The sequence below is a fragment of the Artemia franciscana genome, chromosome 12, assembly GCF_032884065.1.
Source record: "Artemia franciscana chromosome 12, ASM3288406v1, whole genome shotgun sequence".
Classification (NCBI taxonomy): domain Eukaryota; kingdom Metazoa; phylum Arthropoda; class Branchiopoda; order Anostraca; family Artemiidae; genus Artemia; species Artemia franciscana.
Window position 1 is genome coordinate 1504387 of NC_088874.1, and position 27913 is coordinate 1532299.

A 27913-nucleotide genomic window follows, 5' to 3' on the forward strand; every position below is an offset into this window, starting at 1 on the left:
CGTCATAAAGAAGTCAAAGTTTAAATTAGATAAGTAGATGAGACAAACAGTGATGAAACTTCAAAAACGCTCATTGCTTGTTTTCAACATAATTCGTTTACCGAAAACATTTAAGATAAAAGTTTTCATAAAAAGGTCACAATATAAACTGGTCAAGTCCATAAAATAAATAGTAGTGATAATTCAAATCTTTGATTGCCGCATTTGAATGTAATTAGTCAATCTTCCAGTGAAAAAATATTCAAAAAATGTTTTGCCTTTGATCCACTTACACGCTTTTGAGCCCTAAAGAACACAGTCTATTGATGTTTAAATAACAATCTAAATCAAAAGACAGTATGTCGTGCCAGGTTACCAAAATGACATATCTGTAAAATCTCGGTTTACTTTTCTTTTTTGCTCAAGTGCAGTAACATTAAAGAAAAACTGCAAAAAAAAAAACAAAGTAAAACAAGTCAATATAAAAGACATGATAAAAGATAAAAGATTTTTTTAAGTGTCATCTTTTGGTATTGATCTACGTTTTTGATTTTATTTAAAAAATGATCCAAAAGTTTGATCCGCCTGCAAATTTTACACTTTTATTTGTTTTTTGTCTTTTCAGACTTCTGACGTAAGTTGTGATTTAAAAATGAAATTAATTATAGTTATTTTCTTTTCAAATACATTTTTTGCCGTTGAAAAAAGATTGTTTAACTATGTTTTTTTATACATTTCTGTTTTTTCGGTAAAAAAAAATTATGAAAATTTTCATGAAAACAGTACAATTCATTTGCATAAATAATAGTTTAAAACAATAAAGATAAGTTAAGTCCCTACGTAGTCACTGTTTTTTGTTTATATGTTTAGTTTTGTGGGCGAAAAAATCTGGTAGAAATTACCCTAAAATTGGTAAAAATATCAGCAAAATTGACAAAATCCATTTGAAGTTTTATCCTTGTGACTTTCAAAAGAAGTTGATTAAGTGCCTTAGTATTGAATTTCAGAAATGCAAAAAACTGGACTTGATCAGATTAGCTTCCGAAAGACTCATTTAATATCTTAGGTTATGCATATGCTGCCGCCTTTACACGATTGTTACTTTTTATACTGTTTTGTATGTTTTCTAATCCATACACACTAATCCATCTAAACTTAGGAGTTTTAATTGATGAATGCCTCAGTTTTAGAGAACATATAGATTATATTAGTCTTAAACTCGCTAGGAATGTTGGCATTTTTAGAAAGTTGAAGTACATTTTCCCAAGAGATAATTTAAGAACACTGTATTATTCCTTAATTCATCCTTATCTGATATATTGTTGTAATGTTTTGGAGTAGTACATTTCTTTTTCATCTCCATCATACTCGAGTTTTGCAGAATAGAGCGCTTCGAGTGTTATGCGGTGTATCACTAATTTAGGAAAACAGTCTTCCTTTTCTCCTTCTGTCTCTCTTTTTTTTTTTCTTTTTTTTGTGTTTGTGCTGTTGCATTGGTGATTTCTCTTTTCATGATATATATATATATATATATATATATATATATATATATATATATATATATATATATATATATATATATATATATATATATATATATATATATATATATATATATATATATATATATATATATATATATATGTATGTATTTATATTTATTTACAGTATCCACTTAAGAGATATTTTATGTATGTTTTATTAATTAATGACCATTGTAAGTTAGCCACTGCTTCTCTATTTCGGAAAGGACAAGAAAGCCTCCAACTAGGTTTCGTTAGATTCCGTTAAATCATTAAATTTAAAAATCTTTATTTCATTAATGATTTAACGAAAGATTTTGTTAAATCATTACTGGCATCTTTAAGTCCCAATAATGAGTTTTATTTCATCTAACCCATCAAATCGTTTTAATTTTCAGGACTAAATATTTACAGAAAATTTTCTTTACATTATTAGTTATTAGTACTGCACTGCTATTTATTTATTTTTCAGATGATTTAACATCCGCTAAAAGTAACAAGAAGAAATCCCAAAATTCGTATTCATCTTGCAAAACGCGGACACTCGGAAAAATAATCAGAGATACTATCAAAATTCAGCCGACGAAGAAAATATCCAAGAATGTGAAGAATGCCACGTGCAACTTATTGTGAAGTGTTCATAGTTCAGGATAGATGGCGTTGAAAGTTCCTTGCGTTGGCGTGCAATTTGACTTTTTTCTTTATTAAAACGTAACTCGCATTATATGGTAAAAGTATTCAAATAACTAAGATAAAAAAAAGGTCCAAAAAGAAACTAAGCAGTAATTTTGAAATGTGGTATTATGAAATAACCAGTTTTGTTGTTGTAAATCGATACCTATCTTACATTTCTGTTAATAGCTTGAGATTCGTCATGTTTTGATTTTGGTTATGAGAATGCCTGAATAGGCAAGCATACGTTTACAAATACATAGTGAAAGCCCATTTTTAATATTATGGTGGTGAATTTAACATCCCCCCCTTCCCTCCATTTGTTACTGATAACTAAGTATATGCTATAGATGTTCTAAGAGGTGCTTGTCAGTACTCAAAGTGTTTTTGGTTTCATTGATAATTTCGACTTTTAAACCTTCGTACACTAATTATGTCAGTTTGCTATCGGTATTTATCATATGTGAGGGTTCTTTTACTTCATTTTTAATCAACTAATGTAGTATGTCTGATACATAAGATACAGAGACTGAAACAGAGAGGGGGGGGATAACTTCTTAGAAGCTTATCGGGTTATTACAAATCGTAAGGGTCTGCTTAGGTTTTAATCCAATTTCACATATAACAGATTTACATATTCCTGCTTTGACGGCCTGACTGAAGGGAGGGGGATATAGTGACATTTAACATCTTTTAATCTCCCCAGTAGTTACGCTGTGAGGTGGTAAGGAGTCTTAAAACTAAATCTGACTCTTTAATTTGGTTAAGAAGAAACTTATATATATTCGAAAACTAGCAAAAAAAAAGAATCAGGAATTCAAGTTATTAATGAAAAATGAATTTAAAAAGAAATTGTGGTTGAAAAATAAGCAAAGTATAAGCCAAAAAAACATATACATAAAAAGATGCAGCTTTTCTTTGAAGGTAAAGAAAAATTAAGCAGAAAGTTACATATATTCAAAAATTAGGAAAAAATAAGGAATTCAAGTTTTTAATGAAAAATAAATTAAAAAATGAAAATGTGGATGAAAAAATAGGCAAATTATAAGCAAAAAACAAATATATGCATAAGAAGATGCAGCTTTTCTTTGAAGGTACAGTATCTTTTGAAGGCACAGCATATTTGGGCATCAACTGATTTAATTTTTACGGTTTCACATGGAAACGCTGACAAAATGTAATGCTGCCCTGAAAATTTTATATTTTTTAAACAACCAAAAGGAAAAAAATAAGAAAGGTTTTTAATGTATGAGTAGATCTAAATTGGATCGATGGGGCAAACACTTTCAATTTTGATGTCCTTGTTATTGATACTTTAAGTTCAAATCCACTATCTAAACCGCTATATCTACAAAAGGTGAACAATTTGATGGACTATTTTTTTTTAATATGACTAAAATCGAAGTAAATACACAAAATATTGACTTGTAGGGGGCAACAATCCTCAAAATGCTGGGGAAGAGGGGTTGAAAAGTTCATTGTTTTTTTTTCGATGATGATAAATATTAAGTATTTGTCAAAATTTGCTGGGGAGGGAAGATTTTTTTTCTCAATTTTTTTTAATAAAAATTCCAAAAATGGTATTTTTCAAATCATGGGGATTCTCCCCCTCACCCCAATTGGTGCCACTGTGTACAACACATTCCGAATAATAATGAAGCATAAAACAGAATAGTCTTAAACTATTCACGATAATTTTCAAAGAGTAAGTAGGTTTAAAAACCAGAATTATTTGAAGTTATCTGTATCAAAATCTTTTTTGAAAGTCAAAATTGTTTTAAATATTTAAAAATATTGGCAAATAAACAAAACCATTTGTCTTTAATATGTGTTTTATCAGACCTGCAATATAGCCGACAGTAGAGTGGCTTAGCCAGGGACTATATAGTGGTTTAGCCATCATTTAATAAATATTATGTTAGTGGCTTAATGGCTGTAATCGGTATAATGGCTGTCTAAAGCCATTGAGAAAGAACGAAAGGGAGCTTTTGCTGCTCCCTTGAGCTTCATGTAATCTATTTCCCCTCATCTCTGATGTAATAATAGACTCATGGGCTAACGATGAACATAACTTTGTAGTCTTTTATTTGTCCCTTCTCCTGGAGGAGGAGGGGCCCCCTCCCCCTTTTATTGCCATATCTCCTGGAAATAGACATCTGACTTAATTATACTTTTTTGTTTATACAAATCTTTTCCTTCAATCAGATTGTGTAAAAGGATGAGCAGGGAGTTAAAAAAAAATAAACCTGTTTGCAATTTTGATCAATTAAATTCACCAATTATTATTATCATTTCAATAATATATTAATTGTAATAATAAAGAGTCTTTTTTGGCTTTCAAATGCCCTTTTGGTTTATCTTTACCGTATCTTTTCAATGCTTTTTTGATCGTGATAGTATTTAAAGTGCCATTTTTGAAGGTATTATTATTGTATTCAATCTACGAATAAAATTCTGTAAATAATCTGTGTGTAGAGAAATATTGAATCTGTTATAGATTTATTCTTGAAAATAACAGCATAATTATGCCTGGACCTTTGGTGTTTCCAAGGGAAGGATGGGGTAGGTGGTACAGTTTCGTGCTGAATTTGACAGTGTCATTCTTATCAAGATCATTTGGATCATTGCCCTTTTGGGGATGTTTTGCATCTTGTTGAAAGATTAACTTTCTCACTCTTGCAGCTTTTGATGGGTAACCTTAGACCTGGTAAATTTTATGTATTTGGAATCACAATAGAAAGTCTATTCTTTTCATGTAGGGTATGTTTTTTCATCAGAACTCTTCTGTTCTAAGGATTATACCCTATTCAGAAGTAATTTTACAATATTTACCATATTTTCCCAACTTTCTGAGGCACCAGCCAAATTTTTCCAACTATGCATCACTATATATTAACTAAACATTAACTTGATATTTAACTATATTAACCATACCAATTTATCAACCATCAAGTGAATCAACTTAGATAAATAAAGCATTAACCTTTATTTTGTTAATCTTTTATTTTATTTAGACCTTTTAGAAGCTAATGTGCCGCCAAGAGGTATTGTCTTTGAAGCTGAGGGGCTCAACATATAATTTTTCGATAATTTCAAATAAATTTGCTGTCACAGAAATATCAAGTTATGTGCCACTTACTTTTGTGCCACAAAATTGCAGAAAAATCTTCTGTGATGTTGCACAATCTTTTTGGCTGCTCAAAATGAGCACTAAAACTTTCAATTTTTGTTCTAATTAGTCTTCCTCTGATTCCTAGGACTGTTGGTCTTGATTCGACAACTCCTGGGGAAAAAACAACAAATAGACACACATTCGCAATCTTCTTTCTCGGAAAAAGGTAAAATTCCAAATTTTTGTAGATAGGAGCTTGAAACCCTGACAATTTACGGATATTCTGAATTTGATGGTGTAATTTTCACCAAGATCACTTGCCCTTTTGGGGATATTGCCCCTTCTTGAAAATCAGCCAAAGCTTATTCTGGATAATAGCTCTTGATGACTAATTTTAAACTCGATGGGTTTTATATATTTCTAACCATCATGAAAAGCCTATTCTTCCTGTGCATATTTTTTTGTTATAAATCCTCCTTTTTTTAGATTTTGCCCTATCCAGAGGTAAGTTTACCTCTTTTTGCCCACAATTAGCCCTTCCCAAGGATGTTTAATGCTCTGTCCTTGAATCTGGCTAATCTAACCTGTCTGCCTGCGACCTAGCCTTAATAAAAAGACTAAATTAAAAAACATTTTTTTCAAGTGAAAGTAAGGAGCTATATTAAAACTTAAAATGAACAGAAAACATTACGTATGTGAGGGGGATTACCCCTTCTTCAACGCCTCGCTCTTCACGCTAAAGTTATTTAGAACTTTTAAAGTGTAAAGAGTGAGGTGCTGAAGAGGACGTAACCACCCTCCTAAACCTGGAAAAAGCCAATCAAACGGGACGAGGAAAAAATAAAAATTGCGGGGGGGGGGGGGGAATAGTTTCCGGTGCTCTTCGTATCTCCGAAATGCGGGAAGAAATCTCAGAACTTATGATCGCATAAGACTTCAATTGATCCTTTACAATAATCTATTTCAGCGCAAATAGCAAGACTTCATAACAATATTGGTGTCGATATTGTTATGAAGCGATATCATAACGATATTATGAAGCGATTGTTATGAAGTCGATATGTTATGAAGCGATATCATAACGATATTATGAAGCGATTGTTATGAAGTCGATATGTTATGAAGCGATATCATAAAGCGATAAAGCTAGGTGGAAAAGGTTTTCAAGACAGGTTTGTGACCATGTACTATCTTGTCAACCAAAAAATTTCTCATTGTTACTACTCGATTGTATTGTTAACTCTAAACTAGTGATAATATTACTGAATAAATGTCTTTGCAAAATTATTGATTATTTTTCCTAATAACTTACTTAAACAGTTATTAGCTTTATTATCTCAAACAGTAGCAGAAGTGGGAGAATTACACATCTAGGCCTAATTTCAGAGCCCAAATGATGTCCTGGAAATGTTTTTTTAAGCTCCCATGTCTACCTCTAACCTAATTTTAAGACATGTAATTTTGTGTAGAAGACAGATCTAGATTGAAGAACAAACAAATTAATCTATGACCATTTCACTGACCCTCTCCCCTTTTTTTGTCTCAATGTGAGACAAAACTAACAATTTTGTGGCATAAACATTGATTATATGCTTCTCACTCAATTGGACTATCTGTCTTGGCCTTTCCTACAATTAGCCATGACTTGATACCCACAACTATTCCATTTTAATTCCCTATATACAATCCTAATAAGGGGGGGGGGATTAATGCCAGTTTTGCTTCTCACTCAATTGGACTATGTGTCCTAGTTTTCTACAATTAGCCATGATTTGATGCCCACTACTTTTGTAGTGGCTAATTGCCACTCTACTTTTAATTCGAAAATCAACTATAAAGTTCGAACCTACCTCTTCAAACAGAATTGCATCCTGAATCCAAATTTAGCATTTATTTAGATCAAAAATGAACTTTAACCCACCCATCAATGTAAAAATATATACCCTGAATTGGAATAAACTACAAATTGGTTTATATAGGGGTAAGAATGGTGGCAACTTTATAAACCCACCTCTGGTTTCATGAACTCCGCGTCATTGAAGTGAAGCTTGTGCAAAAAATAGCCCATATTTTCCCCTTTTTAGCAGGGCTGCTATATATATATATATATATATATATATATATATATATATATATATATATATATATATATATATATATATATATATATATATTTGACTGAGAGTGTCATTTTTTGGGTAAAAAAATGGCGGTAATTAAAAACTAAAAAATGTCATCTTCGAGATGCTATCAGCCATAGAAATACATATGGATACTGCAAGTGCAGCTCCACCTAAATTTTTGAGATCTGGTGCAGTTTTAAATAGCCACTGAAGGCAATCCTAGTACGGTGCTACTTAATCTCGCATTTACGTATACATCTCTTAAAACTTAGACATATCAAAAATGGCGAAGTTAATAAAATATTTTACGAACATTATTATCTCTTAGGGAATTGCCACGTAAAAAAATTACCAAATTCACAAGAATAATAAAATAATGTTAAAGGGGCATAAACGCATACCACAAACTACAAATATTTTTGGATGATAATGATAAAGATGATAGGGATTTAAGTAATAATAATTTAGAAGACCAGGATGAAGTTTAAGAAGCAAATTTTAACAATATTTTTGAATCTTCAACCATTCGAGAATTCATGCATATCCAAACCTGTAGGTTTATTACTCCATAAATAGATTGGGATGGAGGAGGAGCGTTCGTAGCTGTGGTCGCCTCAGGTGGTTTGGTGCTGCGGTAAATTGTTAGTAGTAGGAGTAGTACACTTGAATGAGTGGCGTATAATGCACAAGTACCGGATTTTTTCACGGAGAAAGCCGGATTTCCCGGACTTGTTTAAAAACGATCAGAAATTAAGCTAAAAGAACTAGTTTTTTCAACTGAAAGTAAGGAGCAACATCAAAAGCTATAGAGAACATAATTATTTAAAACCTTTTGCATGCAGACAATAATCGATGTAGGGCAGAAACCTCTCTCCTGATTCTCTGATTTTAGCCGGGAGCGGCCGTACTAGTCAAGTGGTTTGAAGAGCAGCCGAAGCCATCGTCGACTGTAGGAACTTCCACGCTTTTCTGCCTACTCGGCCTGTTCAGCTTTGAACAGTATTTTGGAACTGATTATTTTATTCCTATTTCTTCGAACCACGTCCTTAGTCGGCTTCATGTTTTTACAGCTCTAAGCTCCCTTGCAGTAAATCCAAGAAAAACGAATTTTATGGTGTTTAGTAGAACTGGTGTACCTGAACTTCTTGAAAATGTACTTTATAACGGTGTTAGCATAACACAGGGTGTTTTTTTGTAAATATCTCGGATTTTATATTGATTGTAATTTGTCTTGGAAGAAGCATGGTGAAATAGTGTCGGCAAAAGCAGCTAGAGGATTGGGAGTGATGAGGAGGCTGAAAAAAGTGTTCCCGGTAGCAGTTGCCAAACTGTTATACAGTGCTATTGTGCACATTTACATCACGTACGGTTGTTCTGTTTGGGCAAGCAATTTCGTGATGAATTATAAAAGAACTCAAATAATACAAAACAAAGCACTGCGTCTGATAGGAGATTTTCAAAACTGTCAGAATACTGCGGAGTGTTTTAGAAAGAATGATATTTTGAACATAGGCGAGCTACGTGATTACCAGCTAGCGATTTTTGTTTTTCCAAGTGTAAATAAGGTAAGCCCTGAGTACTTTTATGGGTTTTTTTAAACTAACTCGTTTTATCACCCTTATTTTACCCGGAATTCGGAGGATTTGACTCACGAGAGAAGAAATACAACGAGAGCAGGATTTGTTCTCAGGAACATAGGTGTCAGCGTCTGGAATGACCTTCCAGAATCGGTCAGAGCGGCAGTAAGTCTGGCATCATTCAAGAGAAGGGTTAAATTCCATTTTTTAAAAAGGAGAGAAGTGTGATAAGAGGAAAGGGTATTTATTTATTTAGTATTTGATATTAATTATTTTGTTTTTTACCCCCCCTCCCCCCAAGGATTTCTTTTTCTTTCTTCAAAATCATTTGAAGAAATGATTTAGCAGATTCATGGTGGTTAGAATTGCGGCCACAGTCAGGACTCTTTTGTCTTAAGAGTGGCCGTTAATGGTAAATTCTTTGTTTAATTTATATGATTTGGATGAAAATAAAAAATGTCTATGTCTATGTCTTCTCAAGATCGTAACTGATAATGATTGTAATCATCGTAACATAGGACCTTTTCAACAAGGAAATGAAGCTATTGAATTTTACTCGCGTAAAAATTAATTTTATAATCTTAAATTTTATATGTTTGGGACATTAACTAAAGTAAAAAGCATTCATTAAAATTATTTACCCTTGATGTCGAAGGTACGTCAGGTTTGAACAGAAGGGCTTGTTGATGGTTCATCCGTTTTTGCGTCAACATTAATCTTAGCATCTTCGTCACATTCTTCAACTCTTTTTGTTTATTAACATGAGAAAAATTACTAGTCAACTTTTTCATTGTTCAAAACTCACGACTGCATGATCACTGACTGAGCGAGCACTGAACACCGAATGGGGCACTAGCACACTAGCATTGCCGCTGGAGGAGTAGGAATTGGAGGTGAATGACCATGGCTAGGCAGACAGTCAAAAGACCTTGGCCGGCGCGCGAATTCCTCTCATGTTTTGCAACCAAATAAAACAAATTACCCATTTTATTTGGTGTAAATTGGATACCCAAGGGGTATAGCCCTTTCTGGATCCATCACTGATTTGATTGGGACTACCTTTTCATAAATTTCAGCCTTAAATTACTTTCCCTCTGCACGCAAGTTTGAAGTCCCTACGACCCAAGAGGCATATCTTCAATATATCAGATCTGTCGCTGATGACGTATAGCGTTTTTTACCCCTAAGAAGATTTAATCGTGGATGAAATATATTTTTAGATTTTCATAGCCTACTCAATGTTTCAAAATCATACTCCACTAGTTTTTTTTTTTGCTTCTGGCTTGAACAATTCGGCTTTTTTTATTCGTTTTCTGCCAACCATCTAGGGCCAAACGAAAAGCAGGTCACCCCTGAATGGGGCGGGATGAAGTCACAAAGAAGGACTCACTGGAAATTGGAGCTTCTTGAGTTGTTGTATCTGGCTTTATTTCGGCTCATTTTTGGTTTAATGTTGCTCTTTACTTTCCTTTGAAAACCTTATTGAGTTGAAAAGTTTGTTTTAAATTTATTTCTGTTCGGTATGATTGACTTAATTTAGTTCATTGGCAGAGAAAGCAAAATTTAAAATCTCTTCGTGTTTTCCTAGAAGAATCCATATTTTGGTTTCTTCAGTTCCACACAATCCTCAGCGTTCTCTGAAAGTCCAACAATTGCTCTTAGCATTAGTAATAGTAGTAGGCACAATAGCAGAAGTAACAATAGAAGCATTAAGAGTAGTATAGGTGATATTGATAGATTTCCCCACAACTGTCCCTGAAAGCTCCATATCAGTACAATTAGCCTTAGATATATTAGTACTAACAGCAATAGTAGTACTACTTATACTTGTATGATATAGCACCGACCACCCAAGTTGTTCATCCATTGACGCAATGAAGAACCGGATTTTCTTCTTAGGTTCTATCAGCTTCGCGTTAGACAGGGCGAAGAGAAGTGACAGAGTAGATGGGAAATATATAAATTGGGCTATATATTTGCACATTAAGAGGTGGGGTTAGGCTAAAGTACTTGGACACTGTGAAGTTAGAAAACAATTCTTACTTCGTAATATGCAGAATAATTATACCTAGCACATAAGGCATGCAGATCCGCTATACTTTACCCCTACCTCCTCTTAGTATGAAAATATGTAGCCCAAGTTTGTTTCTAAAGTATTATATTTTAATCATACTTGGTATACTTCATTAGGATAGAGCGTCAGAGAAACAAGTTCTACTTAGATGAAGAGCAGTAGTAGCATAAACAAACAGCGTTTTTGTTACTACAACACACCCCTCAACATGCCCTAAAAGTTAACCCTCTAAGGTGCTTGTTAAATAGCTGTTGTGCCTTTTTAATAACTGCATCCACTTGTTGCGGATTAAATTTAGCAGAGTTCACTATACTCTTCAATATTCCCTGAAAGGCTTAGCATTAGCTTTAGTAGCAACAGTTGTAGTACCTGTAAGTCTTTACTGCATATACACTCCCTGGAATATTGCTCATGCGCCCTTTTGACAACGTGCATACACATAGTGTATTTTGGTGTAGTTTAACACTACCTAAGCATATCTTGAAAGTTTTACCATCCTACCATTTTCATCTATTATAAATCTAATATACTTCTATTATAGTTATCATAAATCTATTATACTTAATCTTCTATCATTAATATTTATCTACAGAGACAAACAAGAAGCTAAAACGGAACACATTATGCGTAACTAGGGACAGCTATGTTTGTATTTGAGTAGACCACCGCTGGGCGATGTTGTTTGAGTCAATGGTATCGGTTAGGCCTTTCTCCTTCGTTATTAAAATAAGAAATCTAGTCAAAAATTAACCATGGTATTTCTCAACAAATTTTTCATAGAATTGAGCTTGCTAAATGTTCTTTTGGCAGCAACAACTGTTACAGGTGCTGTCGCAGCCAATTTACATAGGTGATTGGCTTGCTAAAGCTGTTGGTGCCGGCAATGTCCTTTACCTAGGACTTGTCTGAAGTAAGTAGTGCCGTCGTGAAACTAAAACAGAACTTCAAGCTCTACTTTAAAAGCAGTAGAATCTGGATGGCTTTTTTGGTTTAAAAAAAAAATATTGTTGCTATATCTCAATATCTTCAACTCAAACCCTTATTTTAAAGGAAGGTAAGGTTCAGATCAAAATGGCTAAGAATTGACAAGGCAAGCTCTGAGATTATCTACCATAATTTTAGTCACCCTTTTGAGCAGGGTTCAAACATTCTGTGGATAGAACTGATAGCCCAAGACCTTGAGGTCTCGGCTTGACTCTGATGTTGGCGTTCAAAACGAAATGGTCTAAGTCACCGACGATAATTTCTGACGAGATCTGACTCTGGGTCGCTCATTCTGGCAAACACTTTTGCACTGTTAATGAAATTATTCATTTGATCCTCTCATAGTCTTTCGAAAAGTTTCTTCATAGCTTCAAGCATCTCGGCTGTATCGATGATCTTAATCTCTTCGTCTTCAACTTTTTCTCTTCTATTCTTATCTTGTATATGACTTTCTTCATAAAGATGAGGTACGCGATAAATTCGAACCTTAGAATCTGAAGTTTGGGTAGCTTAAGGCTTCGACTTCCCATTGGTACTCTTTATCTTTTTTTTTCATTAATGGCTAAAACTATTGCTTCGAACCAAGTAGCTACTGCTTGTATTGTTTCATCCCTTGCAGTTTACCGAGTTCGTAATAAGTTACAGTGATTAAAGCTTTCTTGAATCGAAGAGAGTTCTCCTTTAAGGGTGACAAAATGCTTCGTAGAAGAAGAGAAGAACACGTATGCCATGTTGCCAAGGATTTTGAAAAGCTAAGTTATCCAAAGAGATAAATTCCCACTATGTTCTATAACAAAGTTTAGTTTGTGGGGCTCTCAGGGAATATTTCCCTGAAGCTCACAGATTTCCTCCTGGACTCCATTAAATTGATCAATCATCATACTTGTAAAGTCACAAGACTTGAAAGCTAGTCTATTCAGAGGAATTCCTCTCCTTGACAATGCTCCTGTTATACTTTCTGTCATACCCCACCTGGTGTCGTTCTTAGCCTTGTTAATGTCCAATAGTCTCTTTCTCGTTATCCTTTCAGAGCTGATATTGTGGACTACACCCGCAAGCTTATCAGAATGTGGAGAATGGGTATTGTATCACAGAATAAAATTCTGAATCCAAAATTTCATCGAGGATCTTCTCCCTAACTTCCGCTGAGAGGAAGTCAATGAATTCGTTCTGAGGAATTGTGGGTAAATAGGTAAATTTGTATGGTCAATATCGGGTATAAAAAAATGCCACACATATCGCTGGAAGTTGGTCAATGCCCTGTCTCGTTAGGTTTCCTGTAGCGTCGACAAAAAATTTCACAATTTTTCGTTTTCTCTCCACATTTTACTCTCCAAACAACCTTAGTTCGAGCGCTTTTATTAAGAAATAAATCCCCGTGACTGCTTCGGTTGAAGAAATGAAAAAACAGAGAAAAGCTGCTTTTTGTGATTCGGAAGAAAAATGACTTGCCAGTTTTCCTTTCTTCGCCTTTTCTTTGCTCTTCATTTTGTGCAATCGCCACAGACCGGCTACCACCCAAGCTTTTTTGAATTGGTCGCTCCTGAGATCACTGGAGAAAAGGAAATACAGGAAGCAGAAGGCAACATCTTTCTCGATATTGTATTCTAAGAACTGGTAATCCTCATACCATCCCGGATGAAAACACCACTATTTCATTTTCAAACAGTTCGTGGTAACGAACTGTAGTAAGGAGCGACCCTGCTCAATAGTAACCGGAACTCTACAAAATGGAATTTTGATACCAATAGTTACATCAAAAGAATCGTATTTTAATGCTGATTTAAATATATATGTTTCATCAAGTTTAGTTTTACCCATCAAAAGTTACGAGCATGAGAAAATTTGCCAATAGGGAGAAACACCTTTTAAAAGCTATAGAATCTTAACGAAAATCACACCATCAGATTAAGCGTATCAGAGAACCCTACAGTAGAAGTTTCAAGCTCCTATCGACAAAAATGTAGAATTTGCATTTTTTGTCACAGGACAGATCACGGATGCGTGTTTATTTATTTTTTTTCCCAGGGGCTATCGTATCGACCCAGTGGTCCTAGAATGTCCCAAGAGAGCTCATTCTGACGGAAATTAAAAGTTCTAGTGCCCTTTTTAAGCAACCAAAAAATTGGAGGGCACCTAGGCCCCGTCCCACGCTCATTCTTTCCCAAAGTCACCGGATCAAAATTCTGAGATAGCCATTTTATTCAACATAGTCGAAAAACCTAATGACTATGTCTTTCAGGACGATTTAATCCCCCTCAATCCCCGTGGGAGGGGCTACAAGTTACAAACTTCGACCAGTGTTTACATATTGTTATGGTTATTGGTAAGTGTACAGACGTTTTCAGGGGGATTTTTTTGGTTTGGGGGAGGGGTTAAGGGGAGGGGGTTATGTGGGGGGAACTTTCTATGGAGGAATTTGTCTTGGGGGAAGAGAATTTCCATGAAGGGGGCGCAGGGTTTTCTAGCATTAAAAAAATGATAAAATAAATATGAAAAAGTTTTTTCAACTGACAGTAAAGAGCAACATTAAAACTTAAAACGAACAGAAATTGTTACGCATGTAAGGGGTTCACCTCCTCCTAATACCTTGCTCCTTACGCTAAAGTATTCTTAGTAATTTCAACTATTTATTCTACGGCCTTTGTTATTCAGAGGTTATTCTTAAGGAATTGGGACAAAATTTAAGCTTCACTGTAAAAATTGAGGCATTGACGAGTGGGCGAACCCCCTTATATACGTAGTAAAAACATACGAATATAGAAGTTCTTTACGCAAGTTAATTCTTAAGTTATGTATATTTTTACTAATAAAAATGCTCATAAAAAATAAAAAGTTCTAGTTGCCTTTTTAAGTAACCAAAAAATTGGAGGGTAACTAGGCCTCCTCCCCCCTCCTTTTTCTCAAAATCGTCCGATCAAAACTATGAGAATGTTATTTAGCAAAAAATAAAATTAATATGCAAATTTCGTTTGATTATTCATGTGTGGAGATCCAAAATCAAAACATGCATTAATTTTTTAAACTGAGTTTTTAAACTGAAAGTAAGGAGCGATACTAAAACTTAAAACGAACAGAGACTCCGTGTATTAAAGGGGCTGTTCCCTCCTCAGCGCCCCGCTCTTTACGCTAAAGTTTCTTACTGTTATAAAAAGTAGAGTTGAGAGAAAGAGTCCTTACACTGAGGGCTGTGGGGGCTGATATCCCTACAGTCATAGTATCTGGGCCTTTCAACTATGTTGAACAAAATTGTCTATCTCAAATTTTTGATTTGAGTGGAAGGGGAGTAACTAGTGGGAGTGGAAAGGGGGACTGGTTGCCCTCAAATTACATGACTTTTAAAAATAGCACAATCATTTTCAACTTCTAATTGAATGAGATCATCCGTCGGAAGTTTCTACGACAACTCCTTCTATAAAAAGTGCCTTAATTGAATGATAAAACAAAAATAAATTTTGCTCACATCGCTCTTTACAGCGCTACCATCGCTCTTCAGTCAGCGCTGTTAAGCTGCTCATGACTCTTTGAGTAAGATGCCTTTTCTGAACCAGACACTATAATAACAGCATTCTTACTATTGCATTTGGAAAGTCTGTAATGAATCAAAAATTTTGTTATTATAGTGTTTAGTTCTGAAAACTATTTACCTCGAAAAACAGTTCTAAATTATCAGTTTTATCACTTTAGTGCTACTTTGCATTGCTATTATTGTGCATATGTTATAGGCTTGTCAGCCTATATAGTAGTAAAACGCATCAACAAGAAGTTACACAAGTCCACGGTAATAAATTGTAGCAAACTTACCCTTTTAAGTTATTTTTTTAACATGACCAATTCCTGTTTTAGGTATAATTGTTCCTTTACCAAAACCCAGAAAAGGAACTTTGCGCCTAGATTGTCCTCTTTTAAATTGCAAATAATCCACACTATTTTCTCTAAGCCCCAACCCTACCATATCTGTGCCCCCCATACTCTCAGTGTACCTAGTGAAGTAGGGTTTAACCCCTAACTTAAAGAACATATCATTTTCAGAGATGGAATGACGTAATTCAACTGTAGCTGAATTCTCAAGGGATTGTAACCGGAGCTGACAAGTTTTAGTTTAAATTCAGTTAAAGAGCATAACAGGTGAAAGAAAGAGAGAAATAGATCAAGAATAAGTTTTATTTTGCTGTATTGCAGGTATATTATATGGATTTGCTATTTAATGGGTAAATGCAAGAATATAGATAAGGTTCACACAGTCTGAAAGATTATGATTTAATTACAAATTGAAAATGAGTTCTGTAATTGACTCAGGGAAAAAATGAACACGCTAGGCCTACTCGAATTTTTCTTTTTTTCAAAACAATCTCTTTTCTTTGTTTATTTTCTTTTTAATTCATAACATACATGGTGTATTTAATAATCAAATTATCACGTTTCTTTCCATTATTATCCGTTTTTAAAAATTATTTCAAATAAATACTTGATGAATTGGTTGTGAAGTAATTTTGTCAAATTCCTATTTGGGGGGGGGGGGTTCAAAGTTGGAGCCAATTTTCCAAATCGAGTGAAAAATGAAAAATGAGCCATAGCTTATATAGGCTACTAAAGAAAACCACCCGTTTTTCTAAATGATTGAATTATGCAGGCTTAGGGCCTCTCTCAGTTTTGACAAGATTTTTCACCAAATTAAATTTCAGCTGGGGGAGGGTTTGAAACCTTGATCTGGAGGAGGCAGTTGCCCCCGCGCCCCATAGCAAATCACGCGCCTGTAAATTAGACCACACAGTCAATGGTACTTAGAAATAAATTCCAGATGTAGGCTAGAAGCTAACCGGTTTAATATAGGAACTAGGCTATAGTGTATGACTAAATTGATTTAATGTAGGCTAATAGGCCTATTAAATTATTGGGGTTATATGTCAGACCGTAAGTAAGGGGATGGGTGCATTCGCGATTTTGTTTGGATCTTAAAACAAAACTTATTATTATAATTACATTATTATCATTATTATTATACATTATTATCCGCTTTTATAATACATTATTATCCGCCTTAAAAAATCATTTCAAGTAAATATTTGATGAATTGGTAGTGGAGTAATTTCGTCAAAGTTCTCTTGCAGGGGGGAGGGAGTGGGCAAATTGAAGCCAATCTTCCCAAATCGAGTAAAAAATTTAAAATGAGCCATATTGAATTATGCAGGCTTAGGGCGTCTCTCAGTTTTGACAAGATTTTTCACGAAATTAAATTTCTGCTGGGGGGGGGGGGGGGCTTGCAAACTTTTTTCTGAGGAAGGCAGTTGCCCCTGTGCCCCGTAGCGAATCACGACCCTGTAAATTAGACCAGACACTCAGTGGTACTTAGGAATAAATCCTAGACTTAGGCTAGAAGATAAGCTGTTTAATATAGGAGCTAGTCTATCATGCATGATTAAATTGATTTAACGTAGGCTAATAGAGCTATTAAATTATTGGGGCTGAATATTGGACCGTAAGTGAGGGGGTGGATGCATTTGCGTTTTTTTTTAGTTTTAAAACAAAGCTTATTATTCTAATTAAAGGACCATTGTATCGTTCTTATAGAAATTTGATAAAAAGTCAAAACTTTAGCGTAAAGAGCAAGGTCTTGCGGAAGGGGCAACTCCTTTCATATACGTAAGAATTTCTGTTCGTTTTAAGTTTTAAGTTGCTCCTTACTTTCAGCTTAGAAAACTTGTTTTTTTAAATTTAATTTCTTATCGTTTTAAATAATACCGAGTATTTTTTTTTCTCTTCATGAAAAATTCCGGTACTACTCGAGAACAAACCCGCTTCTTTGTTAGTTTCTTCGTTTCTTTAGAAACTAATTTTGGCTAGATATTTGCAAATCAGGGGGAAGGGGGTAAAGTAATGCGGGTCTGCATGCAAAATGTGTTAGGTACAATTACTCTGCATATTATGAAGTAAGAATTGTTTCTGACTTCAAACTGAAAATAACGAAAGAAACTGAAAAAAACTAACGAAGATACCGGTTTTGTTTTTCTTGAGTTTTACACAGCGTAAACTTGAGTATGTGGTGTATATTACAGAAGTACCAAAGTTTCTTCCCCCTACGTAAAAAAACTCAAATTTTTTTCTCAAACTTGTAAAGCCTCATTTTCCATGGGAGCTATTTTGCAGGGGAGGAATTTTCCGCGGGGGTATTTTCCACAGAAGGTTATTTTATGGGTGGGGGGTAAAGGACGGCCACCATATTTAATATAATGCACTCTGGGTGGCTTCCTTCCATAATTCTTTATTGTAGTTTTCATAATTTTGTAACTATTTTCATCATATTTTGTTTTGTTTCATTAGCATTCACCAAACTTCCTTTCTCGAGTGTGTATTATATAATTTATAAGTACCTTCAAGTCGTTCAATAGTCTTATAAAAGCACATTGCTTCATTTAACCCCCCCCTCCTCTCATGGATAAACATACAGCCCAATATAAATTTCTTTTTCAAATTCTTTTTCAAGTTAACATAGCACTTCGGTGGTTCTTCTGAAGGCAACATGCTAAGAAACAGCAATAGTGTCATTGGATTTTTTGTTTTAGTCTGTTTCCAAACATCACAGTCGATATTTCGCAACAGTCTCCTCCAGACCCAAGTTTGCCCCCAGACCTCAGTTTGACCCCGCTGACCTCTTTTTGCTCTCCGAATTGAAATTTATTTTCTGCAATGATCTTGTCAAAACTAAGATAAGCCTGCATAATTCAAGCATCAACAGAAACAGGTCAGCTTTTTTTAGTTTGTTTTTGCCTTTATGGTATTATATGGATAATTTTATCAGTTTTCACTGTCTTTTTCAGTTGATTTGGGATAATTGGCTCCAACTTTCCTCCCCCCCCCCCACGATAGTGACGAAATTATGCCCCAACCATGAGCTCTTTGTTAAAATTAGTTTCTCTAATCATGACTCGATGAAATTGCTTGTTTTACCTCTCCCCCTCCTGTTGGATAAATATAGCCTACAGCCCAAGATAAACATTCAAATCTTTTTTAGGGGTAAAATTGCAGTTGTGCACTCCTTCTGAATGCAACATGCTAATGAAACAACAATGATACCATTGGATTTTTTTTTTTTTTCTTTTCAAATATCACAGTCGATTTTGTGACAATCCCCTCATTGTCACAAATTCACAAAATTGCCATTTATAGTCGTATTAAAATATTTCTCCGTTAATTGAATATCGTGATAGCCTACGTCATGGGTTCTTTGTTAAAAGGGTATGTGCATTCTTGTTCGATGAAATTCCCTGTTTTTCATGAGTAATAATTATCAAATTGTGGTTTAAATATTACTTGAAATGATTTTTAAAAAATGGACACAGTGGAAGGAAATATAAAATACTATTTCCCCCAGAAATGCCACTCAACTGCAATCTTATCCACTATGCTTTAGGACAAATATTTGCAATTATTTATGATAATTTTACTTTAATTTTTTTTAATTTCTTATAAACTCTTTCTAATAAGAAACAAGGTGTGGCTTTAAGGGTCCCTTTATAAGGGCTCAAAATAAAATTTTTGAAGGAAGTGATTAGGCTAATACATTTGCAAACAGCATAAAATGACGCACGTACAATGGCGTCAATTCAAGAAAATGTTCGGGGGGGGATGTTTTCACTATATAAAAGGGGGGAAATTTGGGTGCTTATTAATTATTCAGAACACACCCAAGAATTATAGATCTGAGAAAACCGGTATTATAGCCACAAAGACAAGTGACAGAATGCATTGGACTTACATAATTTTTGCTATATATTTGCACATTAGGGGGAAAGGTAAAGTATAGTGGTTGTGCATGCAAGTAATGTTAGCTAAAACTAATTTGCACATTATTAAGCAAGAATTTTTTTCTAACTTCACGGTGTTTAAATACTTCCCCCCCCCCCCTAATGTGCAAATATATAGCCCAAATTATGTAAATGCAATGCATTCTATCACTCGTCTCTTGTCTTTGTGGCTATGAAACCGGTTTCCTTAGATCTAAAATTCTTGAGTGTGTTCTGGATAATTAACAAGTACCAAAATTCGTTTTTTTTTAAATGGTAATATCGCCCCCACCAAAAAAGGTGTTTCGAAATCTGAGGAGAGGGAAGAAATCTAGGGGAGCAGAGGCCCCGCTGCCCCTTTCCCCAATTGACAATTGTGCACATACAGTGCTGTTTTCACTTTTTACCTAAGTAATAGATAACTTCGAAGACCACACTGCCTTTCCATGACGAAAGTAAAACAGTTCAAAATAGGGATGATACCTTTTTACAGTTAAATAATTTTATATCTATTCACTGTCAATAAAAAGGTATCATCCCTATTTTGAACTGTTTTACTTACCTAAGTAAGTAATGGAAACAAGTTCAATTTGCCTAGTGCAGTTTATGTCCTGCTCTCAAATTGGCTAGGCCCTAACACTGTAGGCTAATAGCAAATTTGTAGGTAAATTTCTATTTTGGCTTTCATGGGCACCAATTCTCAAAAACGTAAGCGGAGGCATGTACATTTTGCAATTTTGTCTTTTTTCGATTTTTTCCAATAGAAATACCAAAAAAGGTATTTTTCAAGGTATGAATATGGAATTGTGAATTTTCCCCTTTGGCGCCCCTGTTGACTATCTTGGAAATTAGCTGTGTTTGGGGAATGAAACTTTCATAAAGAGACTGAAAGCCAAAATTTTAGCAAGAGAATGCTTTTGAAGCAGGCTTTCCCCTTTCCCCCCTTTCCCTTTTAAAGACCTTTCCCCTTTCCCCTTTAAAGACCGCTGACTTTTGACGACATGTGACAAACTTCGTTTTAGCCTATATATGTGAAACATCGGTAATACAGTAGATCAAAGGCACAATTAACGCCCAAGTGTTTTAAACCTCATGTCTTTTCTAAATCATGATTTGTATTATTAAATTTTAAAAATTTATCTTAAATGAGAAATAGAATAAATAAAATGATTTTGAATCGTAGTTGAATCATTAGAAATGTTTCCAAAACCTATGGTCTTAGAAAAGTAGTCTTTTTCGCAAGGATTAAAAGAAGTTTAGGCTAGCCACAACTATTGCGCAATTTTTGAAGCCTTAGAAATACGGAAGGAGTAATGAATGGAGGATGAAAACATCTTCCCAGGGGTAAGGTTTAGGCTCTAGGTGCTTCCCAAGGTTTAAGCTCTAAATAGATTCTTGAAAGTAGGCTGTCATTCTGCTAACTAAGCTGATTTCCGAGATCGTAAAATCATATCTACTCGAATTCTACTTTATATATTCATAAAATTTCTATTTATAGGATTAATTGCATCAAGCCCCCTCCCACCTCTATTGCCTGAAAATAACTCCCGGCTATGCAGAAAATTTGCTCATTTATCATTATTTTCTATGCTTTTTTTTTATCATCAGGTGGTTCATAATGTAAAATAAAGCAAAAAAGAAAAAAATTAAGCTTTTGTTTATAGCCAGATGATATTTTTTCTACTTAATTCCTTCGTATAACTAATCTTGTTACTGAATTTTTTATTATAGTGTACCTAGTTCAAAAGCTATTGCAAGGGAACACCGTTTGCTTGCCAAAAAAGTGAAATATAAAATATAAAAAAATATATCAATAAAATTATAAAATATAAAAAAATATAAAATATATAAATAAAATTATAAAAAAAATATGAAATATAAAGTATATAAAAAAATTATAAAATATAAAATATATAAATAAAATTATAAAATATAAAAAAACATAAAATATATAAGTAAGATTATAAAATATAAAAAAATATGACATATAAAATCTATATATATAAAAATAAGTTGTCTGTCTGTCTGTGGATGGATCAGGTGACGTCACCTGAAAAAACTGGATCAGGTGACGTCAAAACTGAAAAAACTAAAAAAAGGCAAAAACTACAAAAAAAACTAAAAACTAATAAAAAAAATAAAAAAGCTAAAAAACTAAAAAAACTAAAAAAAGGCAAAAACTACAAAAAAAACTAAAAACTAATAAAAAAGCTAAAAAACTAAAAAAACTAAAAAAAGGCAAAAACTACAAAAAAAACTAAAAACTAATAAAGAAAATAAAAAAGCTAAAAAACTAAAAAAAACTAAAAAAACTAAAAAAAGGTAAAAAACTAAAAAAACTAAAAACTAAAAAAAACTAAAAAAAAAAGGAAAAAACTGAAAAATAAGCTAAAATAAAGGTAAAAACTAATAAAAAACTAAAAAAAAACTGAAAAAACTAAAAAAGGCAAAAACTACAAAAAAAAACTAAAAACTAATAAAAAAAGTAAAAAAGCTAAAAAACTAAAAAAACTAAAAAAACTAAAAAAAGGTAAAAAACTAAAAAAAATAAAAAATAAAAAAAAACTAAAAAAAAGGAAAAAACTGAAAAATAAGCTAAAATAAAGGTAAAAACCAATAAAAAACTAAAAAGAAAAAAAGGAAAAAAACTAAAAAAAATTTTCATCTAAAAAACTAAAAAAAACTGAAAAAGGTAAAAACTAAAAGAACTAAAAAAGAAAAAAATAAATGACGAAACTCAAAGAGAAAGCGACCAGGACAAAAGGAATGTTCGATTAGCAATCAACAAAGCACCGGGACACAGGGAGTATAAATGACGACCAGGACATAAGTAAAAAAAAAACTATCTATATATATAAAAATAAGTTGTCTGTGGATCTGTGGATCGTGGATCAGGTGACGTCACCTGAAAAAACTGGATCAGGTGACGTCAAAACTGAAAAAACTAAAAAAAGGCAAAAACTACAAAAAAAACTAAAAACTAATAAAAAAAATAAAAAAGCTAAAAAACTAAAAAAACTAAAAAAAGGCAAAAACTACAAAAAAAACTAAAAACTAATAAAAAAGCTAAAAAACTAAAAAAACTAAAAAAAAGGCAAAAACTACAAAAGACTAAAAACTAATAAAAAAAATAAAAAAGCTAAAAAACTAAAAAAACTAAAAAAAGGTAAAAAACTAAAAAAACTAAAAACTAAAAAAAACTAAAAAAAAGGAAAAAACTGAAAAATAAGCTAAATAAAGGTAAAAACCAATAAAAAACTAAAAAAAAAACTGAAAAAACTAAAAAAAGGCAAAAAACTACAAAAAAACTAAAAACTAATAAAAAAAGTAAAAAAGCTAAAAAACTAAAAAAACTAAAAAAACTAAAAAAACTAAAAAAAGGTAAAAAACTAAAAAAAATAAAAAATAAAAAAAAACTAAAAAAAAAGGAAAAAACTGAAAAATAAGCTAACATAAAGGTAAAAACCAATAAAAAACTAAAAAGAAAAAAAGGAAAAAACTAAAAAAAATTTTCATCTAAAAAACTAAAAAAAACTAAAAAAGGTAAAAACTAAAAGAACTAAAAAAGAAAAAAATAAATGACGACACTCAAAGAGAAAGCGACCAGGACAAAAGGAATGTTCGATTAGCAATCAACAAAGCACCGGGACACAGGGAGTATAAATGACGACCAGGACATAAGTAAAAAAAAAAATTAACAAAACTAAAAAGAAGGTAAAAACTACAAAAAAACTAAAAAGAAAAAAAACTAAAAACTAATAAAAAAACTAAAAAATCTAAAAATCTAAATAAACTAAAAAAGAAAAAAAAGGAAAAAAATAAAGGAGAAAAACAAAACTAAAAAACGAATGTATATACAGACCGGTACACCGGGATACAAATGACGACCGGGACACAGGGAATATAAATGACGACCGGGACACAGGGACACAACTACAACGGGGACACCGGGGGAAACAGGGGGATATAAATGACGACCGGGACAAAAAAACTAAAAAGAAAAAAAAACTAAAAACTAATAAAAAAACTAAAAAATCTAAAAATCTAAATAAGCTAAAAAAGAAAAAAAAAGGAGAAAAACAAAACTAAAAAACGAATGTATATACAGACCGGGACACCGGGATACAAATGACGACCGGGACACAGGGAATATAAATGACGACCGGGACACAGGGACACAACTACAACGGGGACACCGGGGGAAACAGGGGGATGTAAATGACGACCGGGACACCGGGACAGGGAATGGTCGATTAGCAATCACCATCAACAAAGCTCAAGGGCAATCATTAGAATCATGAGGTATAGATCTGAATACAGATTGTTTTCCCATGGACCATTATATGTTGCATGTTCAAGAGTCGGTAAACCTGACAATCTATTTATATGCAAAGACAATGGGACAGCAAAGAATGTTGTATATTCGCAAGTTTTACGTAGTTAAAACCATATATATATATATATATATATATATATATATATATATATATATATATATATATATATATATATATATATATATATATATATATATATATATATATATATATATATATATCTATATTCACAGGTGGGACATAGGGACACAACTACAATGGCGCGTAACTATTATGGCGCGTAACGACTTACGCGCGCGGGGGGCTTGGGGGGGGCGCGAAGCGCCCCCACCAACTAGGTGTTGGGGTGGCGCGAAGCGCCACCCCAACAGCTAGTATATAAATAAAATTATAAAATAAAAAAAAAAAGAAATATAAAATATATAAATAAAATTTAGTGATTCTCATATTTGGCCTGCTCAGGAGATTAAAATGGGGAGAGGTGCCCTGTCCACGCCTTCTTGTGGACGCCCTGGCTGTGGATTATATTTAAATAGATGGATTATCTAATTATGCTTTGGATCTATTGGGGTGGTCCAAGACAGGAAGTCATGAAATTTAAAGTCTTTCATTTTAGAGCCATATCTTTACAAAGAGAAATAAGCGCCTAAAAGTATTAGAAATTACCTGGATGCTGAAAAAGGTGAGATGGTATCCCAGAGAAGAGGGGATTTGCAACCCATATACAGGAGTTTATAAAATCCCGAAGAAGTAGGTATTTACTGAGTAATAATACATTTTTATATTACGAGGTCGTAAAAGACATGGAAAAAGATTAGGTGGTAAAAGACGATAAAAATGAGCCAATAACAGGAAGACAAGCTGAAGTAAGGCCTTTCGTCCCGAAATAGGACGGGAATAATGGAAGGAGGGACGTAAGGGACGGGAATAAATGGAAGGAGGAATAAGTTATTCCTCCTTCCCGTCTTCTGTCTTAAAAAATCATCAGCTAGCTAGATGCAAAATTATGGTTCTTAGACCAGAAGACCAGAGACCAGACCAGAATCTGGTCTGGACCAGACCAGATCTGGTCTAGAGACCAGAAGCACTCAGTGGTGCTTCTGGTCTCTAAGCCCGGGGTAAAATCTTGATTTATTGCCCCGCTCCTTTCTCTCGCAAAATTTTAAGGCCAAATATAAAAATGTGTCTATTTATTAACATGTTTTTCAATTAAGAATTTGATTTCTAATTGCTTTTAATTTCATTTAAATTGTTTAATTATTATTAATTGTTTTGGTTCTACTATTTTGATCATTATTATATATTTATTTTAACTTGTTTTGTTAATTATCTTCATTTATTAACTGGGCCATTGACTTTATTTTAGTAAAAATAAAATTAAAAAGAAATTACAAATATTTTATAACTGTTAGATTATTCATGTGAAATTTTGTGCCCCTAAAATTTCTGCGCCCGGGACATGTGTCCCCTCTGTCCCTCCTCTAAACTGCTTCTGTCTTTACCTAAGTTTTAAGCTTGTTTTCTTTGCCACGTGGGGTTGGGTCTGATTGCAAAATACAATTTTTCTCTCATAAAATAAAGAGAACCTAGCCTTGATGCTAAAATACCTTTTTCCTAGGGCCGGTTCACTATTAAAACTGTCTGATTTGCAAGATTTTTTTTGCCGCCTGCACTTATTGGACTCGTATCAAAAGTACGAAATCTTGAACTTTCGTAGACAGGGACGTGAAGCTCCTGCTTAAGAGTTATTAAATATGAAAACGGTACGATGAAATTTTCATCAAAATCGCGTATTTGATACTGGCCTTCGATCTTCTTTAACAAATTTTACAAGTTTCCTTATGCTAATAACTTTTGATAGGTACTTCAAACTTCAAGAATGTACACATATGGAATCAGCAAAAATATAAAAGTCGACTAGTTTGATCCGATACAATTCCACTTCCGAGTTCTGGTTACTATGACTGAAAGGGGACGGGGTACACAGTTAGCGGCGCCTTTTTATTATTTATAATTTAAAAGTTTCATTCAAAAGTTTTATGTATTATAAGTTGTAATTTTAGCACGACTTCTTTACAAGAGGAAATCACAAAATCAAGTATTCCTGTGAAACTTTACAAAAGGATTGTTTCTGCTTTCGTATATGACGTTGCAAGTGGATTGTTTCTTCTTTGTCAGATTCTCTTTGCACAAATGTAAACTTTCTCTTTAACTTTCTCTCTTCTATCAATCTGAATTGTATTTTGATTTAATATCAACATTTTGAAGTTGCGTATCAATATCAGCTATTGACTGGAATTTTTGGAGGGATTCATTATAAACTCAGGCGAGTGACATCTTTATTAGACCAGTGTGAGAAATGATCTTATTGAGGGCGGCAATTCATAAACATGTAGGGGAAGCAAAGCCGTATCCAGGTAGTGGGTTGGGGGTTTGAATCCCTACCCCAAAATGTTCGTCCGACTCGTAAAAACGTAACAAAAATGAATATAATTTTTTTTGATTTGTTAAAAGAATTTCTTACCCCCCCTCCCCCTAGAAAAAAATCCTGGGTTCGACTCTAAGGTGAAGTGAAGTTTTTTGTTGTGAAGGAACCAAAAAACTATTTTGACAATATTCGGGGTGGGTGGGGGGTTATTTTGAAATGTTTTTTTTTTAATTGAAATAACTCTAAAAGGATTTTTTCAAATTTTAACTGAAGGGAACGCTATTGCCCTCCCCCTCCTGATTGCGGCTCCCGGATACTATCGGGTATTTCCAGGATATACACTGTACTTTAGTGTTAAAATACCTTCCAAATTTAAGGCAGTATTAATTTTTGTTTTTCTCGCTTTTGTTAGAGGCTACACCTAAATGCATTATGATGTTGGCAGTATGTTCATATTTTTATTAAAGAAAACATATACAGCAGCAATTTTATCGGGAAATTCAGAAGATTTGTCAAGGAGCAGATGAAGTTTGAAAAAGAGGCGACCTTTCGGGCAAATGGTAAAATCACAGATGAGCTTTTCTCTATCTTGGCATGGGATTATGTTAGGAAATTGACACTTTCAGTAATGAATCCAGGGCCAAAAACATACTTCGGGAAAGTATAGTCAAGCTACCATGTTAACCATCTTCTGATTTCTAAGTCTTAGAACTTTGCCTGCTTGACAGTTTGAAAAATTGGAATTTCGCCAAAGTATCTTTTGGAATTTTGACAAAGCAGTATTATACCTTAATTTTTAGATGTCAGTTTCTTTTTCTCTGGGTTTAGTTTTTGAAATGTAATTGCTGTTATTTGAGTTGAATTTTAAGCCAAATCAATGTTTTTTTCTAAATTTAGGAATTGCTTTTGTAGATCTTTGAAACCTCATAAACTGGGATGGAACAAAGTTGTGAGACTGAGAATACTTTTCTTGTGGTTCATTTAAGCATAAGATCTATTTTGCACGGTTTCACTTTTATAACACAAACATTGTTAAAGGTCATCAAAGGTTAGTGTCCTCTAGAGGAGAGAAGGAGTGGAGGTAGGTACTTGAAAATACCTTCCTAGGATGTACTTTAGTCTGTAGATTCATCTTTTAAAGTTAAATGTTCCCAACCTAAACCCCTTCCAAGATAGCAAAAAGTAGCCTGTTTAGAATTCTACCGTCTAAATATCCGCTTAAAGGGAGAGGCCTCCCTAACGAGTTAGGAGAAAAATCACCGAAATTGACTGTATGTGCAAGTATATGCGCCATAATGTCTACACTAGAAAGGTTAATGG

General features: G+C 33.5%; 1 protein-coding gene across 3 annotated transcripts in view; it reads left to right on the top strand.

The window, feature by feature from the left end:
• The first annotated feature begins 1975 nt into the window (after positions 1-1975).
• The window catches only part of LOC136033562 (uncharacterized), a 78675-nt gene continuing 52737 nt past the window's right edge, over positions 1976-27913 (top strand). For 2 of the 3 annotated variants that reach the window (XM_065714317.1, XM_065714320.1), the window contains exons 1-2: positions 1976-5512; positions 16077-16226. The gene's annotated coding sequence lies outside the window, so the exon portion shown is untranslated. Of the gene's footprint in view, positions 5513-16076; positions 16227-24781; positions 24916-27913 lie in introns of all 3 variants that reach the window. The other variant, XM_065714319.1, reaches the window with a different exon arrangement.